The sequence below is a fragment of the Bufo gargarizans genome, chromosome 1 (assembly GCF_014858855.1).
Source record: "Bufo gargarizans isolate SCDJY-AF-19 chromosome 1, ASM1485885v1, whole genome shotgun sequence".
Lineage (NCBI taxonomy): Eukaryota > Metazoa > Chordata > Amphibia > Anura > Bufonidae > Bufo > Bufo gargarizans.
In genome coordinates, this window is record NC_058080.1 from 578,206,486 (window position 1) to 578,226,064 (window position 19,579).

Consider the following 19,579-nt stretch of genomic DNA (forward strand, 5'->3'; position numbering starts at 1 on the left):
GTCACGTGCCTGCTCCGCCTACTTCATTCATAAAGTAGGCAGAGCAGGCACGTGACCTCAGTGAGTTACGGCCGCCCGGCCTGCCTGCTAGCTGCTAGTGCTTACTATAGGAGCGTGACATGTGTGTACCGTTAAGCACATGGGGAGCAGGGGGAGCGCATCATTATTATTTAGTTTAGATCTGATGATTAACACTACGTATAATACAGTACATACTGAGCTGCAGGGCCAGAGTACAGTGCCTGCACTGCCCCGCCGCTCTCCCCGCCTACTACAGTCCCTCCCTAGAAATCTGTGAATGGGATAATGATGGGGGGAGGGGGTCTGTGGATGGCATTTTGATGGGGGATCTGTGGATGGGATTGTTATGGGGGGATCTGTGGATGACACATATAGCAGTGTCATCCATAGATCCACCACCCCATAACAGTGCCATCCACAGATCCCCCCATCATAATGCTATCCACAGATTACCCACACCATCATAATGCCATCCATAGACCCCCCCATCATAATGCCATCCACAGCTCCCCCATAACAGTGCCATCCACAGATCCCCCACATAACAGTGCCATCCACAAATCCCCCATAATAGTGTCATGCACAGACCGCCAGTAGTTCAAACCCACCAAAAGCACACCTTTTGGTTCAAATTTTATTTTCCTCCTCAAAAACCTAGGTGCATCTTATAGGGCGAAAAATACGGTAGGTGTGCTTGCTTGCGCCTCCTCTCATTGGTTGCTGGATTCACATAAAGGTGACTAGGAGCAGCACACTATATGTGCAGAGTCTGCGCTCCTGAACATTGTCACTGCCAGACATCTGAGAAGCTCTGACAGACGTTCTTCAGAACCTCCTGCCTGAGGTTCTTTTGTTTTGGTTTGGTTTTGTTATCTCGTTTCCCTCTCTCAGCTGTCATCTAGTTGCACTGATTGCATCCCTTTAAATCCCCTCCCATACTGCAACACTTTGCGGTTTATATAACTTCCTGGAGTGTGCTGATGCTAGAAGCTGTTACTGCTGCATCCACAAGATAAGTCTGTTTTCTTTATTTCAGTTTTTTTGTTTTTGTTTTTTATTGCTTTGTATTTTTGTTTGCCTGTGGGCTTGATCCTAGGTGACCCTAACTCCCTCCGTATTAAGTGTAGGGAGCCGGTGGTCATGTCCCCTCACTATTATAGGGTGTTCAGGTGTCATACAGTCAAGGAACGAGGGCATGCAATTTTCTACCATTGAGATTTTTGCATAGGCTGAGCAGTAAGGGAGAGTGCTAGGGCTGTTACAGGGCTCGGATTTTCATTTGTGTCTTCTAGTTTTCTGTAACACCATCCGTGACATTATAAACCGCCAAAACCGTCTCAAGCATGGATCCGCTTTCACTTTTGACTGAACGCATGCAGGGTCTTTCATTGGAGGTAGCAGATCTCCGTAAAACTGTATATCAGTTTCAGGTGACCGGTTCAGCTTGCGTTAATGGAGTTTGTTCTGAGCCTAAGATCTTGCACCCGGATACGTTCTCCGGGGGTAGTGAGAATTTTGTTCGTTTTAGAGAGGCTTGCAAACTCCATTTTCGCCTACTTCCCCATTCCTCTGGTGATGAGGAGCAGAGGGTGGGGATCATCATCTCGCTGCTCGGGGATAACGCTCAGTCTTGGGCCTTTTCGCTGCCGGTGGGGGTTCAGTGGATGAATTTTTTTTAGCCCTGGGTCAGATATATGATGATCCGGATCATATTGCTCTGGCTGAGTCTAGACTACGTCTTTTATGCCAGGGTAAACAGTCCGCAGAGATATACTGTTCAGAATTTCGGAGATGGGCAGCTGATACTGGTTGGAATGATGCTGCACTCCGAAGTCAATTTTGCCATGGTCTTTCAGAGGGATTGAAAGATGCATTTGCCTTTCATGAGAGACCTATATCTTTGGAGTCTGCCATGTCTCGGGCCGTTCGTATTGACAGGCGTCTTAGAGAGAGAGGAGAGATCACCCCTTCCTGTCATACTCAGTCCAAGGACAGTGCGGCGGTCTCATTCAGTGCGCAGGGGTCTCAGTCTCTCTCAATCCCTTCTGAGCAGGAGCCCATGCAGCTGGGTTTGCTTGCCTCTGACAATAGAAGATTCAGCTCTCAGAATTTGAGGTGTCACCTGGATCTCTCTACTTTGTGGCCAGTTCTAGAAAATTTACAGTCAATAAAGGACCGCCTATTACCCATACACAGGTTAGCTCATCAGGTCTGGAGAGCTGCCAAGCTCCAACAATACCAAGATATTCCTGATGACACTGTGTTGTGGAACAATCCGATGTTCCCACACCTGCGGCACTGTGAAGGCAGGGCTGTTTGGGAAAATTACGGCATTTTTACTTTAAGGGATCTGTATGAGAAGGGTGTCCTCTTTTCATTCTCTCAGCTTCAGGAGAAGTTTGGGGTGCTCCGGTCTCATTTTTTTAGGTACTTACAACTCAGACATGCTCTCCAAGCTCAATTTCAAGGTGACGCGAAAACCATTTCTAAATACCCATTGATAGACATACTTAGAACGCAGGGGCCGAAGGGGATGATCTCGACCTTGTACACACATCTGTTAGACCTAAAAATGCGTTCCAAACCCCTGTTGGTGGAGACTAGGTGGAAAGAGAGGGTGCCACAGCTTAGTGATGAGGAATGGGCTGAGGCTTTGTGTGCACCATCGACTGTATCGCCCTCTCTTAATAATAGGCTTACTCAATTATTCATTCTCCACAGGAGTTATCTAACACCCACCAGGTTGCACAAAATGGGAAGGCTTGACCACACGAGATACCACAGATGCGCCCAAGATAATGCGGATTTCTGGCATCTTATCTGGGACTGCCGGTATGTGAGACCCTTTTGGAGGAAAGTTGTGGACATGTTATCTACTCTGATCACAGAGGTGATCCCCTGCTGCCCTAAAATTTGCCCTCTGGGGATAGTGGATAGTGATACCCGCTCCCTGTATGTTTGTACCTTCTTAAGAGAGTCCCTATTCCTGGCACGGAAAGCTATAGCTTTGCGATGGATGGCGGAAAGACCGCCGACAATAGGCCAGTGGAAGGCGTTGGTGAACCAAATCTTGCCCTATGAAAAAGTGATGTATGGGAATAGGAAATGTCCTCAGAAATTTGAAAAGGTGTGGGGTTCTTGGTGCTCTTCACCAACCACAGCTGTGCCATCCCACATGCACTCAGTACGAAATACATAGTATTGCATGCTTCAGTATGTCACGGTGCATGTTGGGTGGGGGGGTAGAAAGGAAAAGATACTCTGCCAAGTGATGTCACGTGCTGTATTTTACCCGCTTTTATTGTCCTCAAGATGGAACTGTAATGCACTCCGATTGTATTGCACAAATTCATGGCAATGTATTTATGTACGATAATCTGTATGATTCAAGATATTGGCATATGTATAAATGTACCAATTTTGGTTGTTATTCTCAATAAAACGAGTTTAAAAAAAAAAGATTCAGCTCTCAGAGGAGGGTTTGTTTTTGTTGTGGAGGTATAAATCATTTGGCAAATGTTTGTCCCTCTAGGAGATTCAGGCAGTTTTTTGAGAGTAATAAAGAAACAAAAAGGAAAAAATCCTCTAAAAACGTTCCATCTGTCACTATTGGCAAGGTTGATGCGGAAATTGAATGTTTTCCGTTTGCTTGTAGTTCCCGTTTTGTCCTACCTGCCAGGGTGGCGCTAGAGAGCAAGAACATTTTTTGTGAGATTTTTGTAGATAGTGGAGCAGCTGTCAATCTCATTGATAATCAATTTGCTATAACACATGGTTTCCAGGTATGCACTTTTGGGAAAGGATATACCTGTTTTTGCTATTGAGTCCACTCCACTTTCTCAGAAATCGTTAGAGGGCATAGTTCACAATATCCGTTTGATTATGAGTGATACTCATGTTGAGGATGTGTCGTGTTTCGTCCTAAGCGGGTTGCCTACTCCTCTAGTGTTGGGGCTACCCTGGCTCACTAAACATAACCCCACCATTGATTGGCAAGCGAGGCAACTAAATGGTTGGAGTGACTCTTGCAGAGAGAATTGCCTCACGACATCTGTTTCAGAGGTTTCTACTAAGACTATACCATCTTTTCTCTCTGAATTTTCGGATGTGTTTTCTGAGAGTGGTGTTCAGGAGCTGCCCCCTCACAGGGAGTACGATTGCCCTATTAATCTCATCCCAGGCGCCAAGCTGCCTAAATCTCGTTTATACAATCTCTTTCAACCTGAAAGGGTTTGCTATGCGTGCTTATATCTCTGAGAGCCTGAGAAAGGGACACATACGACCCTCGAAGTCACCTGTTGCTGCTGGTTTTTTCTTTGTTAAGAAAAAAGATGGTTCTTTAAGACCATGTCTGGATTTCAGGGAGCTGAACGGTATCACAATTCGTGACCCTTATCCGCTTCCTCTAATCCCGGACCTGTTTAACCAAATTGTTGGGGCTAAAGTTTTTTCCAAGTTGGATCTAAGAGGGGCATACAACCTGGTCAGGGTCAGAGAAGGAGACGAATGGAAGACAGCCCTCAATAACCCTGAGGGCCATTTTGAGAATTTGGTTATGCCTTTTGGTTTGACGAATGCTCCAGCCGTCTTTCAGCATTTTGTGAACAGCATTTTTTATCATTTAATGGGGAAATTTGTATTAGTGTATCTAGATGACATTTTGATTTTTTCTCCTGATTTCAAAACTCATAAGGACCACCTACGTCAGGTCTTGCTCATCCTGCCGAAGAATAAATTGTACGCTAAACTGGAAAAATGTGTGTTTGCGGTTCCAGAAATTCTTCTCTCCGCTTCTGGTTTTCGCATGGACCCCGAGAAGGTCCGCGCTGTGCTTGAGTGGGAGCTTCCTGAGAATCAGAAGGCACTGATGCGTTTTTTGGGTTTTGCCAATTATTACAGGAAGTTTATTTTGAATTATTCCTCTGCTTCCGCTCCCATCTTGGTACAACCTGATATCTCTCTGCCCTTCATTGTTGAGGTAGACGCTTCTGAGGTGGGTGTGGGTGCGGTCTTGTCTCAGGGTTCCTCTCCTGCCAAATGGCGACCGTGTGCCTTTTTCTCGAAGAAACTCTCTTCCGCAGAGAGAAATTACGATGTGGGAGATAGGGAGTTGTTGGCCATCAAGTTAGCTTTTGAGGAATGGCGCCATTGGCTAGAGGGAGCCAGACACTCTATTGCTGTGTTTACCGACCATAAGAATCTGGCCTACTTGGAGTCAGCCAAGCGTCTGAACCCGAGACAGGTCAGATGGTCTTTGTTCTTTCCAAGGTTTAATTTTGTTGTCACGTTCCGCCCTGGGGTTAAGAATGTGAAGGCGGATGCCCTGTCACGTTGTTTTCCGGGAGGGGGGAACTTTGAAGACCCGGGTCCCATTTTGGCTGAAGGGGTGGTTGTGTCGGCTCTTTATCCTGAATTGGAAGCAGAGGTTCAGGCAGCCCAGGCAGAGGCTCCTGATCTTTGTCCTCCTGGGAGGTTGTTTGTGCCTCTCACTTTACGACACAAGGTTTTTAAGGAGCACCACGATACTGTCCTTGCTGGGCACCCGGGGGGTAGAGCCATAGTGGATCTCATTGCTCGGAGATTCTGGTGGCCGGCTCTTCGGAAGTCGGTTGAGGGTTTTGTGGCAGCCTGCGAGACCTGCGCTCGTGCCAAAGTCCCTCATTCATGGCCATCGGGTCCTCTCCTTCCATTACCCATTCCCAGGGCCGTCTTTACCAAGGGGCAAAAGGGGCAGCTGCCCCGGGCCCAGTTGCTCCTGGGGGGCCCAAGGCAGCTGCCTCTTGAGCCCTGCTAGCTACTGCCCCGGGTGTCAAGCTGTCTGTGTACTTTAACGTTGTGATCTAGGACCTTAGATGACATCATCACCATGTGACCAGTAACCTAGCAATTACTGGTCACATGGCTATGAGGTCATCACAGGTCCTAGCAGGAGTGTTGCAGAAGTTAACTGTGGAGCTTTTTTGTGTGAAGATTACATCAGAAAAAGGTGACAGGGGCTGTTATGTTAATATACTGTAAACTACTGTATAGTGGGGTTATGTATATTGTGTGGGAGCCTGTATACTGTGGGGGGCTGTATATTGTGTGGGACTGTATACTATGTGGTGGGCTGTATACTGTGTGGTGGGCTGTATACTGTGTGGTGGGGGGCTGTATACTGTGTGGGGGCCTGTATACTGTGGGGGGGCCTTATACTGTGTGGTGGGCTGTATACTGTGTGGGGGCCTGTATACTGTGTGGGGGCCTGTATACTGTGGGGGGCCTTATACTGTGTGGTGGGCTGTATACTGTGTGGTGGGCTGTATACTGTGTGGGGGGGCTGTATACTGTGTGGGGGGCTGTATACTGTGGGGGGCCTTATACTGTGTGGTGGGCTGTATACTGTGTGGTGGGTGTATACTGTGTGGCAGGGCTGTATACTGTGTAGGGGGCTGTATACTGTGTGGGGGCTGTATGCTGTGTGGGGGCCTGTATACTGTGGGGGGCTGTTTACTGTGGGGGGGCTATATACTGTGGGGGAGGCTGTATACTGTGTGGTGGGCTGTATACTGTGGGGGGGCCTTATACTGTGTGGTGGGCTGTATACTGTGTGGGGGGCTGTATACTGTGTGGGGGCCTGTATACTGTGTGGTGGGCTGTATACTGTGTGGGGGCCTGTATACTGTGGGGAGGAATTATACTGTGTGGTGGGCTGTATACTGTGTGGTGGGCTGTATACTGTGTGTGGGGGGGCTGTATACTGTGTGGGGGGCTCTATACTGTGTGGGGGGCTGTATACTGTGTGGGGGCATGTATACTGTGTGGGGGGCTGTATACTGTGGGGGCCTGTATAGTGTGGGGGGGCCTGTATAGTGGGGGGGGGGGGCTGTATAGTGTGGGGGGCTGTATATTGTGGAGTGCAATACTGCTGTACTGTATAGTGTGGGGGTCTATATCGTGTATAGTTTGGGGTGCTGTATACAGTGAGGTGTTTTTGACTGTGAGGTGTTGTATACTGTGAGGTGCTGTATACTGTGGGCTGCTATACTGCTCTACTATATACTGTGGGGTACTGTATAGTGTGGGGTGCTATACTGCATACTGTGTGGTGCTGTATACTATAGGGTGCTATACTGCATACTGTGGGGTGCTGGGGTGCACTGTAACACTAGGATGAGCCACTTCCAGCCTGAGCTCAGTTGCCCAGAACACTGATCCTCAGCCACTGGAGTCTTCAGAACTGGAAGTATTTACAGTCATTCACTGTACTCTACCAGATGTGTGGATTTTTTGCGTGTGTGTTGTGGTGGAGGGCGTGATTGCCTGCTAAGGTGTGGGAAGGCGGGATCCAGGGGGCCCAAGTAAATTTTTGCCCAGGGTCCAATCAATATTAAAGACGGCCCTGCCCATTCCTTCCCGTCCTTGGACACATCTGTCCATGGATTTCATTACAGACCTGCCTCGCTCCTTGGGGAAGACGGTGATTCTGGTGGTGGTGGACCGTTTTAGCAAAATGGAGCATTTTGTTCCTTTTCCTGGCTTGCCCAACACTAAAACGCTGGCGCAGGCATTTATTGATCACATTGTCAAACTGCATGGTATCCCTTCAGACATAGTCTCTGATAGGGGCACGCAGTTTGTTTCCAGATTCTGGAAGGCCTTCTGTTCTCGCTTGGGGGTTCGGTTGTCATTCTCTTCTGCTTCCACCTGCAGTCGAATGGCCAGACAGAGCGCGTCAATCAGAATCTGGAGACATATCTGTGTTGTTTTATGGCGGAGAATCAGGAGGATTGGTGTTCTTTTCTCTCCCTTGCTGAGTTTGCTTTAAATAACCGTCGTCAGGAGTCCTCTGATAAGGCACCATTTTTTGGTGCATATGGGTTTCATCCGCAGTTTGGGACATTCTCTGTAGAAGGGGCTTCTGGTTTACCTAATGAGGAGAGATTCTCCTCGTCTTTGTCATCTATTTGGCAAAAGATTCAGGATAATCTAAAGAGCATGAGTGAGAGATATAAGCGTGTGGCGGATAAGAGAAGTGTGCCTGGTCCGGACCTGACTGTTGGTGATATGGTTTGGTTGTCTACTAAGAATATCAAATTGAAGGTTCCCTCCTGGAAGTTGGGTCCTAAGTTTATTGGGCCTTACAAAATCTTGTCCGTCATCAATCCCGTTGCCTACCGTCTTGATCTTCCTCAGACTTGGAAGATCCATAATGTTTTTCACAAGTCCCTATTAAAACCTTATGTCCAACCCACTGTACCCTCCTCTTTGCCTCCTCCTCCGATTGTGGTTGATAGTAATCTTGAATTTCAGGTCTCTAGGATTGTGGATTCTCGTGTTGTCTGCGGTTCTCTCCAGTACCTCGTTTATTGGGAGGGTTATGGTCCTGAGGAGAGGATGTGGGTCCCAGTGACGGACATTAAGGCCACTCGTCTCATCAGGGCTTTCCATAGGTCCCATCCTGAGAAGGTGGGCTCTGAGTGTCTGGAGTCCACTCGTAGAAGGAGGGGTACTGTCACCGCCAGACATCTGAGAAGCTCTGACAGACGTTCTTCAGAACCTCCTGCCTGAGGTTCTTTTGTTTTGCTTTTGTTTTGTCATCTCGTTTCCCTCTCTCAGCTGTTATCTAGTTGCACTGATTGCATCCCTTTAAATCCCCTCCCATACTGCATCACTTTGCGGTTTATACAACTTCCTGGAGTGTGCTGATGCTAGAAGCTGTTACTGCTGCATCCACAAGATAAGTCTGTTTTCTTTATTTCTGTTTGCCTGTGGGCTTGATCCTAGGTGACCCAGACTCCCTCCATATTAAGTGTAGGGAGTCGGTGGTCGTGTCCCCTCACTATTATAGGGTGTTCAGGTGTCATACAGTCGAGGAACGAGGGTATGCAATTTTCTACCATTGAGATTTTTGCATAGGTTGAGCAGTAAGGGAGAGTGCTAGGGCTGTTACAGGGCTTACCCTTTTGTTCCTTAGTTTTGGATCAAGTCAGTCGGATCTTCATTTGTGTTTTCTAGTTTTCTGTAACACCATCCGTGACAAACATAGATGCCCCATGGCATAGGTAGGTTTAGTGTAGGACCTGCCTGACCTGAGACCACCTTGGCGGGAGTAGGTGGACACAGATGTATTTTGATCAAAATATATTGGCTAACAGTCTCAGATTTTATTACATCAGTGAGGGCTTAGTCTATATATAATGCTTGCATCTATTTTGTTAGTGCATTATCTTTTTTTTTCTGTGATTTTTTTCATAAATGTAGCCAGGGACATCCGCATATATATTTATCATATCGTGCAGGATGTTTTTATCTTTGGTTTGTTTTTTTTTCTGTGATTTTTGTTTAAACATAATGTCCCCCTACAATAATTGTGCCAGGCTGTCCCACGCAGTAATAGTGCTCCCAAAAGTCCCACCAATAGTACTAATTATCTGCCAGAGTGCACTTAATATTAATAGTGCCCCCAACAGTACTAATATCCCCACTGTGCCCCAGAAATAATAATGCTACCACAGTGCCCATACTAGTAATCATGTTTTCTATAGTCCTCCAATAGTAATAAAGCTCACTATAATGCCCGCCCCAAGTAGTAATAATTCTCCTTATAATGCGTAACAGTAGAAAAATGCCCCTTTATGTGTGCTGGCACAAAAGTACCCCCTTGTAATGTTAGCCAGTACAAAAAATACCCCATTTTATTTGCGCCAGTACAAAAAATACCCTCATAATGTGTGCCAGTACAAAGAATGTCCCCATGTGTGCCAGTACACAAAAAAATGACCCTGTTCTGTACAAAAAATACCCCCTCTTAGTGCCCCAAGGAAAAGCCAATGTCCCAATAGTGCCCCCATAATGTGTGCCAGTATAAAATGCCCTATATAGTGTCCCCATAGTGCTCCCCCCCCCCCCAAAAAAAAACAAAAAAAAACGAATATTTAACTCCCGTCTCAGGCAGTGAGATGATGGTGAAGTCATAGCGCCACATGCGCCAGCCTATAATAGGCTTCAGGCTCTAGGCCACTCCCCTGCCCCTCCGCAGCATCCAACTGTATTGCTATCCTAAGGAAAGGAAGCGCTCATTTACCTCAGCAATGCCACCGCCACCTCCACTTATCTCTAGGGTTGCGCCACCTGAGACGATCGCCTCACCCCACCTAATTGGCGGTGCAGCCCTGTTAGGAATGCTGCCACCGATTTTCACAAGACAGGATCAACTGTAATATGCAGTATGGCTAGTTTAATAGGGTTCATACTGATGACAACTTTAAGGCCACCTGCACACGTGTGGAATATGTGCAGTTTTTCATTCAGAAAAACTGCAGCGTAGTACAGTACCAGCAAAGTCCACACAAATCTCATGTACAGAAATTGACCTGCTGTGCAGATTTCCAAGCCACAGGATGTCAATTATGTTTGCGATTTTAGCTGCGGCAAAACAGAATCTAATCTGCACCGCTGTTAGAAATGTGTTTACCTGCACTGTTGTGCAGGCAGCCTAAAGGGATTCCCTGACCCCTACTACAGTTGTAGTTTTGGCCCTGCCTGCTCTGCGTAAAGAAATAAAAGGTACCACCGTCCCCCGATGGTTCCATCACAATTTCTTCTGGTCCCCTGTGGACCGGAAGTGTGACGTCCTATCTATCATCACATTGACCGCTACAGCTATGAACTGGCCTCAGTGGTCATGAGCCACCTGGGAACATGTTACTGCTGTCCCCAAGCAGTAACATCACAGTGCATTAATATTGCCAGTATGCTATTTAAAAAAAAAAAAAAAAGGGCTATTTACTATGCAAGATATGCTGTCCTCAACATTTTTCTGCATTACAATGGGGTCTGTCATGATCTGCGGAGGTGTCTGATGTGTTGACAGGAAACATAGCCCTGCATGTGGCACTATTTTTCAAGTACAATATGAAAGAGTCCAAGACAGAGGCTCAGAGAAAAGCCTCCAACCCAGATGTGAACAGAGCCTAATACATAGGTTTTTGTTTTGTTTTGTGAAGCTACTGTTCTGTAGGATGCAGGAGAGCCATAAATGTAACCATAAGCAGTGTGCAAAGTTTTCTGTCCACTTCCTTAGGGCTTCTTGAAGGACCAGGGTGTGTAGGCTAATTTATTCCAACCAGTGAATGTGCAGCGTCCCACTTATGTGTATACAAGGGGACACTTTAAATTTCTAAATTTCTAAATCTGTATTGAATGCATTTCTGAATGTATGGTAATTCCTAATACCAGGCTGGCAGTGTTATAAGTAATTGGGGTTTGCTAATAAAGTCATTTGAAGGAGATTAGAGTTGAGTGGAGTTGAGAGAGAGAGAGAGAGAGAACACAGGAAGTAAGTGTATGGAGGAGCAGAACAGGCCTAGTCCACAATGTAGCTGCCTTTTCACCCTCTGGGCCCTGATCAAGCCTAGAGAGGACAAAGTATTTACAGCAGCACAGCACAGATAAGTAAGTCTATGTCTGAATATAGAGAAAGTCTAGTGGAGATTAGAGCTAAGATTAGCCCATGGACTTCACAAGCACCAGTGACTGAGAGAGACTTAAAAGTACCTGGACACAGTCGAATGATTAAAGGCGCCTAATTGTCCTTTGGCACATGCCGCTATGGACATAGTGGACCTGAACATCTTCAGGAGAGCATCCTGCATAAATAATGTAGCAGAGAGTTTGCCTGCCACGAGGGAGAACGCCCTTATTGGATTGCTCAACATATGTAAGAAAACATTATATTCAGTACCTGAGTGCTAGCAAGTGGACCTAGTGTAAAACTAGATCAGCAACAATCTATTTCTAACCTGTTAGAGCAACTTCCTTAGAGAAACTCCTTAACCCCTTAAGGACCGAGGACGTACCGGTACGCCCTATTTCCCGAGTCCTTAAGGACCGAGGACGTACCGGTACGTCCTGACTTAAAATCTGAATTCCGGCGCCGCGGGGGTTAATCGAAACGGGATTTCGGCTGAAATCATTCAGCCGGCATCCCGTAACAACGCAGGGGGGGGTCATTGGACCCCCCCGTATCGGCGATCGCAGAAAACCGCAGGTCAATTCAGACCTGCGGTTTTCTGCGTTTCCGGTCCATTCGGGTGTCCTGTGACCCGATGAACCGGAAAAAGACTGCGATCGGTGGCGTAATTTTACACCACCAATCGCAGTCCGAGGATTTGCAGAGGCGGAGCTGGCCCTGGTGCTGAACGCCGCTGTCCAGGGTGCTGATTGGTGCAGGGGAGAGAGGCGCGAGATTCAAACTTCCTGCGCTCCTCTCTCCCCTCCTCTTCCTGTCCAGCACCCTGACCGTGCAGCATCGTCCAGCACCAGCTCCTGTGTCCCCCTAAATCGGCATCCATCACCCTCCTGCACCCATCGCCACCCAGGTAGGTTAGGGTCAGTGACGGAGAGGCACCTTTAGGCAGGGATAGAAGGGAAAAGTTAGAAAAAAAAAAAAAAAAAAAAGCACATTTATTCCAAACTTTTTTTTTTCAACTTTCAGACCCCAGACCCCCCCTGCCACTTGCCCCCCCCGCATCCCCCCCACCACCAGCCCCCCCCCCCCACCACCAGCCCCCCCCCCCACCAACCCCCTCCCCCCACCACCAGACCCTTCCCCCACCACCACTTTTTTTTTTTTCTGCGTGCGCTGACTGGCCGGCACTTTTTAGCGTCCGTCCACTGTTAGCGCATCGCCCGCCCCACCACCCCACCGACCGCTGATCAGCGTTGAACCGCAGATCAGCAAGTTTGAACTTTTTTTTTTTTTTTTTCCTAACACTTTTTTTTGCCTGGACTTTTTAGTACGTGAACACCCGTGCCCCCACACACACGCACATAGAATAAAGGTTTACACGCACGCACATACACACGCACACACACACACCCATGGCCCGCCGGGTGTTCTCGGCCGAGGAGGCATATGCCCAGATTGCCTCCGACTCTGAGAGCCCCAGTGAGGATGAGGATGACCCCACGTTCCTTTTGTCATCCGCATCCTCCTCATCATCATCGGATGACGATGAGCCACCAAGGCAGCGGAGACGCCGCCAGGCGGAGCCAGGGGCCACACATGCTAGGGATCCTGTGGCCCACCCTAGTACGAGCCGCCCTGGGGTTCGTACTGGTTTCCCGGCCCACCAAATAAGTTCACCGGAGCCCCCTGCCGATGAACTTAGCTGGTGTCCCCCAGTGGACTTTGAGCCTGAGATTCCGGATTTCGCTGGCAATCCTGGAATCCAGATTCCCACAGTGGGGTTTACTGAAATAGACTTTTTTAGTTTTTTTTTCAGTAACCCACTGGTGAATTTGATGGTGGAGCAGACGAATCTGTACGCCCAACAGTTCGTCGCTCAAAACCCAGGCTCAGTTTTGGCTAGACCCGGTGGCTGGACGCCGGTCAGTGCAGCCGAAATGAGGACATTTTGGGGCCTCGTGCTGCATATGGGTCTAGTCCAAAAACCCAGTGTCAGGCAATACTGGAGTGGGGACGTCCTGTACCAGACCCCACTGTACAGTATGGTCATGATACGTCACCGGTTTGAGGCCATCCGGAAATGTCTGCATTATTCCGATAATGCAGCATGTCCACCCCGAGGTGATCCTGCCTATGACCGGCTGTACAAGATACGGCCGGTCATCGATCACTTTGGGGCCACATTTCAGCAGGCCTACGTACCTGGAAGGGAGGTCGCGGTTGATGAGTCTCTCGTTGCGTTCAAGGGGAGACTCAGTTTCCGCCAATACATTCCCACAAAGCGGGCGAGGTATGGCGTGAAGCTATACAAAATTTGTGAGAGTACCTCAGGGTACACTTACAAATTTCGTGTGTACGAGGGGCGAGATTCCCGGATTCAACCACCAGAATGTCCCCCCACTCTGGGTGTTACCGGGAAACTCGTGTGGGACCTTATGTACCCACTGCTGGATAAGGGTTACCACTTGTACGTGGACAACTTTTATACCAGCATTCCCTTGTTCAGGTCCCTTGCCGCCAGATCCACGTTCGCTTGTGGGACCGTGCGGAAAAATCAACGCGGCCTCCCTGCCTACCCCCTCCAGGTACCTATCCCCAGGGGTGAGACCCGTGCACTTACCAGTGGAAACCTGTTGCTGGTCAGGTATAAGGACAAGAGGGATGTCCTTATGCTGTCCACAATCCACGGTAACAGCACCACCCCAGTCCCTGTGCGAGGTACCGCGGCAACGGTCCTCAAGCCCGATTGTATCGTCGACTACAATCGGTATATGGGAGGAGTTGATCTCTCTGATCAAGTCCTCACGCCATATAACGCCATGCGCAAAACCCGGGCATGGTACAAAAAAGTTGCGGTCTACATGGTGCAGGTTGCCATGTACAACTCTTTTGTACTATCCCGAAGCGCTGGCAGCACAGGGACATTCCTCCAATTCTATGAGGCAGTCCTCAAAGACCTGATCTTTTCGGACCGGGAAAGAGCAGGCCGGAGTACCTCGGGAACTGGAGGCGCCCGGATCGTCCCTGGCCAACACTTTCCAGGTGTGGTCCCCCATACTGGAAAGAAGGGACGAACCCAAAAAAAGTGCAGAGTGTGTCACAAGAGGGGGATACGGAAGGACACCACAACTCAATGTGACACGTGCCCCGATCATCCGGGCCTCTGCATTATCGATTGCTTCAGGGAGTATCACACTTCCATGGAGTACTAAATTTTTATAATCCCCAACAGTTCACTAGAGAACATAAAACACTATGGCTCTCAGACTTTGGAGACACGAAAACAATTTTTCTTTCCCCAAAAAATATTAGTTTTAGTGCAGGCATCCTCAAACTGCGGCCCTCCAGATGTTGTAAAACTATAACTCCCAGCATGCCCAGACAACCTACAGCCATCATCAGGGCATGGTGGGAATTGTAGTTTTACAACATCTGGAGGGCCGCAGTTTTAGGATGCCTGCTTAGTGTCTCCAAAGTCTGAGAGCCATACATATTGGGCATCGTCGCGTGCGTAAAAGTCGTCGCTATAAAAATAACTTTTTACCAAACGCCTCGGATGAACGGTGTTAAAAATATAAAATAAAAACGGTGCCAAAACACCTATTTTTGGGCAAAATTTAAATTTAAATCCATTTTGCCGGTAATAAAGCAAGGGTTAACAGCCAAACAAAACTAAACATTTATTGCCCCAATTATGTAGTTTGCAGAAACACCCCATATGTGGTCGTAAATGGCTATATAGCCGCACGGCAGGGCATAGAACGAAGGGAACTCCATACGGTTTCTGGAAGGCAGATTTTGATGGACAGTTTTTTTTTTTTACACCATGTCCCATTAGAAGCCCCCCCTGATGTAGCCTAGACTAGAAACTCCAAAAAAGTGACCCCATCTAAGAAACTACACCCCTCAAGGTATTCAAAAATTACTTTACAAACTATGTTAACCCTTTAGGTGTTCCACAAAACTAAATAGCGAATGTAGAAACAATTTTAGAATTAAATTTTTTTGTTACATTGCCTCAAAAAAGAGTAATATAGAGCAACCAAAAATCTAATTTACCCCAAAAATTGTCCCAAAACAACAACCACCTTATCCCGTAGTTTCCTAGATGGGGTCACTTTTATGGAGTTTCTACTCTAGGGGTGCATCAGGGGGCTTGAAAGGGTACATGGTGTAAATAAACCAGTCCAGCAAAATCTGCCTTCCAAAAACCGTATGGCGTTCCCCTTCTTCTATGTCCTGCCGTTTAGCCAAACAGTAGTTTACGACCACATTTGGGGTGTTTTTGCAAACTACAGAATCAGGGCAACCCATTTTGAGTTTTGTTTGGCAGTTAACCCTTGTTTTACTCCTGGAAAAAACTGATTATATTGGAAAATTTTCCAAAAAATAGAAATTTCTAAATTGTTTCTCCATCTGCCATTAACTCTTGTGGAACACCTAAAGGGTTAACAAAGTTTGTAAACCCAGTTTTGAATACCTTGAGGGGTGTACTTTCTTAGATGGAGTCACTTTTTTGAAATTTCTATTCTAGGGGTGCAACAGGGGGCTTCAAATGGGACATGGTATAAACAAAACCAGTCCTGCAAAATCTGCCTTCCAAAACCCATATGGTGTTCCCCTCCTTCTATGTGCTACCGTTCGGCCAAACAGTAGTTTACGACCACATATGGGGTGTTTTTGCAAACTACAGAATCAGGGCAACCCATTTTGAGTGTTGTTTGGCAGTTAACCCTTGTTTTACTCCTGGAAAAAATTGATTATATTGGAAAATTTTCCAAAAAATAGAAATTTCAAAATTGTTTCTCCATCTGCCATTAACTCTTGTGGAACACCTAAAGGGTTAACAAAGTTTGTAAACCCAGTTTTGAATACCTTGAGGGGTGTACTTTCTTAGATGGAGTCACTTTTTTGAAATTTCTATTCTAGGGGTGCAACAGGGGGCTTCAAATGGGACATGGTATAAACAAAACCAGTCCTGCAAAATCTGCCTTCCAAAACCCATATGGTGTTCCCCTCCTTCTATGTGCTACCGTTCGGCCAAACAGTAGTTTACGACCACATATGGGGTGTTTTTGCAAACTACAGAATCAGGGCAACCCATTTTGAGTGTTGTTTGGCAGTTAACCCTTGTTTTACTCCTGGAAAAAATTGATTATATTGGAAAATTTTCCAAAAAATAGAAATTTCAAAATTGTTTCTCCATCTGCCATTAACTCTTGTGGAACACCTAAAGGGTTAACAAAGTTTGTAAACCCAGTTTTGAATACCTTGAGGGGTGTACTTTCTTAGATGGAGTCACTTTTTTGAAATTTCTATTCTAGGGGTGCAACAGGGGGCTTCAAATGGGACATGGTATAAACAAAACCAGTCCAGCAAAATCTGCCTTCCAAAACCCATATGGTGTTCCCCTCCTTCTATGTGCTCCCGTTCGGCCAAATAGTAGTTTACGACCACATATGGGGTGTTTCTGTAAACTACAGAATCAGGGCAACCCATTTTGAGTGTTGTTTGGCAGTTAACCCTTGTTTTACTCCTGGAAAAAATTGATTATATTGGAAAATTTTCCAAAAAATAGAAATTTCAAAATTGTTTCTCCATCTGCCATTAACTCTTGTGGAACACCTAAAGGGTTAACAAAGTTTGTAAACCCAGTTTTGAATACCTTGAGGGGTGTACTTTCTTAGATGGAGTCACTTTTTTGAAATTTCTATTCTAGGGGTGCAACAGGGGGCTTCAAATGGGACATGGTATAAACAAAACCAGTCCTGCAAAATCTGCCTTCCAAAACCCATATGGTGTTCCCCTCCTTCTATGTGCTACCGTTCGGCCAAACAGTAGTTTACAACCACATATGGGGTGTTTCTGCAAACTACAGAATCAGGGCAACCCATTTTGAGTGTTGTTTGGCAGTTAACCCTTGTTTTACTCCTGGAAAAAATTGATTATATTGGAAAATTTTCCAAAAAATAGAAATTTCAAAATTGTTTCTCCATCTGCCATCAACTCTTGTGGAAGACCTAAAGGGTTAATGAAGTTTGAAAAAACAGTTTTGAATACCTTGAGGGGTGTAGTTTCTAGAATGGGGTCATTTTTGGGAGGTTTCTATTATCTAAGCCTCACAATATGACTGCAAACCTGAACTGGTCCATAAAAAGTGGGATTTTGAAGATTTCTCAAAAATTTCAAAATTTGCTTCTAAACTTCTAAGCCTTGTAACATCCCCAAAAAATAAAATATCATTCCCAAAATGCTACAAACATGAAGTAGACATATGGGGAATGTAAAGTCATCACAATTTTTGGGGGTATTACTATGTATTACAGAAGTAGAGAAACTGAAACTTTGAAATTTGCTAATTTTTCAAAATTTTTGGTAAAAAATGTATTTTTTTATGCAAAAAAATTAACTTTTTTGACCCAATTTTAGCAGTGTCATGAAGTACAATATGTGACGAAAAAACAATCTCAGAACGGCCTGGGTAAGTCGAAGCGTTTTAAAGTTATGAGCACTTAAAGTGACACTGGTCAGATTTGCAAAAAATGGCCTGGTCCTTAAGGTGAAAATGAGCCTGGTCCTTAAGGGGTTAATTGATAATTGCCCAGCTTGATAAGAGGATTACAGCATATTTGATATTTGAACTATTACCTTCTTCTGTACTTATGGACTGTACTGACTACCTGAAGACAAGTGATTTAGTAAGGCTTCTGTTGTTTACTGCAATTAACTCCTCATCCTTTCTACCAACTTAATTGGCACCTAACGGTGCTGGCGTCACGAACACGGGGGCCCAGCCGCCAAAGCACCATAAGCATACCCATTACCATCAAGGGCACCTCAACTTCCATCTGGCTGGTGTTCCCTGCAATGGAGAGTGCCCCGGAGGATCTAGTGCTATCTTCCCCATCACTGCACACCGCCCAGGGAGGCTTTGCTAACCGTGAGTACCAAAAACTACTACTACCCCCATCGGCCCACTGTGCACTCACCTGTTTTGCGGCCCGGTCGCTGCAAACGCATGCCCTGGGCTACTTTGGGTACCTTTCTGTGTGCCTGAACAAGATGTCTTAGTCTAGTACTGAAAAGATGCAATATTATTCCATTCTGATTTCCTTTTCTCAACCTCAACCTGTTCATCGGATTTGACCCAGTGCTGCCTGATCTGATTACTTCCTTTTATTCCAGTATTGATCCTCTGTTGACTGCTCTTACTTACTGCCTGAATACAATACCTGATTGAACTAACTCTGTCTGCAATAAACTCCAGCTTGTCCCCTTGGTGCCTCGAACCGGTGTCCAGGGGCGGGCTGGGCCGGGGGGCAGGGAGGCAATTGCCCCCTAGGCCGCCCTAAAAAAACGGCACTTCCTGGTCCTCGGCTGTGTCTGTGCAGGGCTGCGCTCTGTGTGAGTGAGGTCACAAAGCTGTGCGCAGCCTTGCAGCCGACAGCAGATCGCTGGAGCCTGGAGCCAGGAGAGAGGAGCAGAGTGGAGGAGGCGGAGCCCGGCCAGCGTTCTTCCCAGTTCCAGGAGCAGAAGGAAAAGTGGGTTTTTGAAGGCTGATGCTGGACAGTCACTCAATGGTGGGGGGGGCTGATGAATTGATGACTGTGGAGAGGAGAGGTTGCTTTGGGGGGGGGGGGGCTGATGAATTGATGACTGTGGAGAGGAGAGGTTTCTTTGGGGGGGGGCTGATGAATTGATGACTGTGGAGAGGAGAGGTTGCTTTGGGGGGGCTGATGAATTGATGACTGTGGAGAGGAGAGGTTGCTTTGGGGGGGGGGGCTGATGAATTGATGACTGTGGAGAGGAGAGTTTGCTTTGGGGGGGCTGATGAATTGATGACTGTGGAGAGGAGAGGTTGCTTTGGTGGGGGGGGGGGGCTCGGGGCTGATGAATTGATGACTGATGTGGAGAGGAGAGGTTGCTTTGGTGTGGGGGGGGGGCAGGGGCTGATGAGACTGAGGCACTGCCGCACTGAGACTGGGAGGCTGATGAGATGATGAGAGGCACTGGGGGGCAGATGGAGTGGCTGCTGGGGGCAGATGGAGGCACTGGGGGAGATGAGAGGCATTGGGGGCAGATGGAGGCTGCTGGGGCAGATAGATG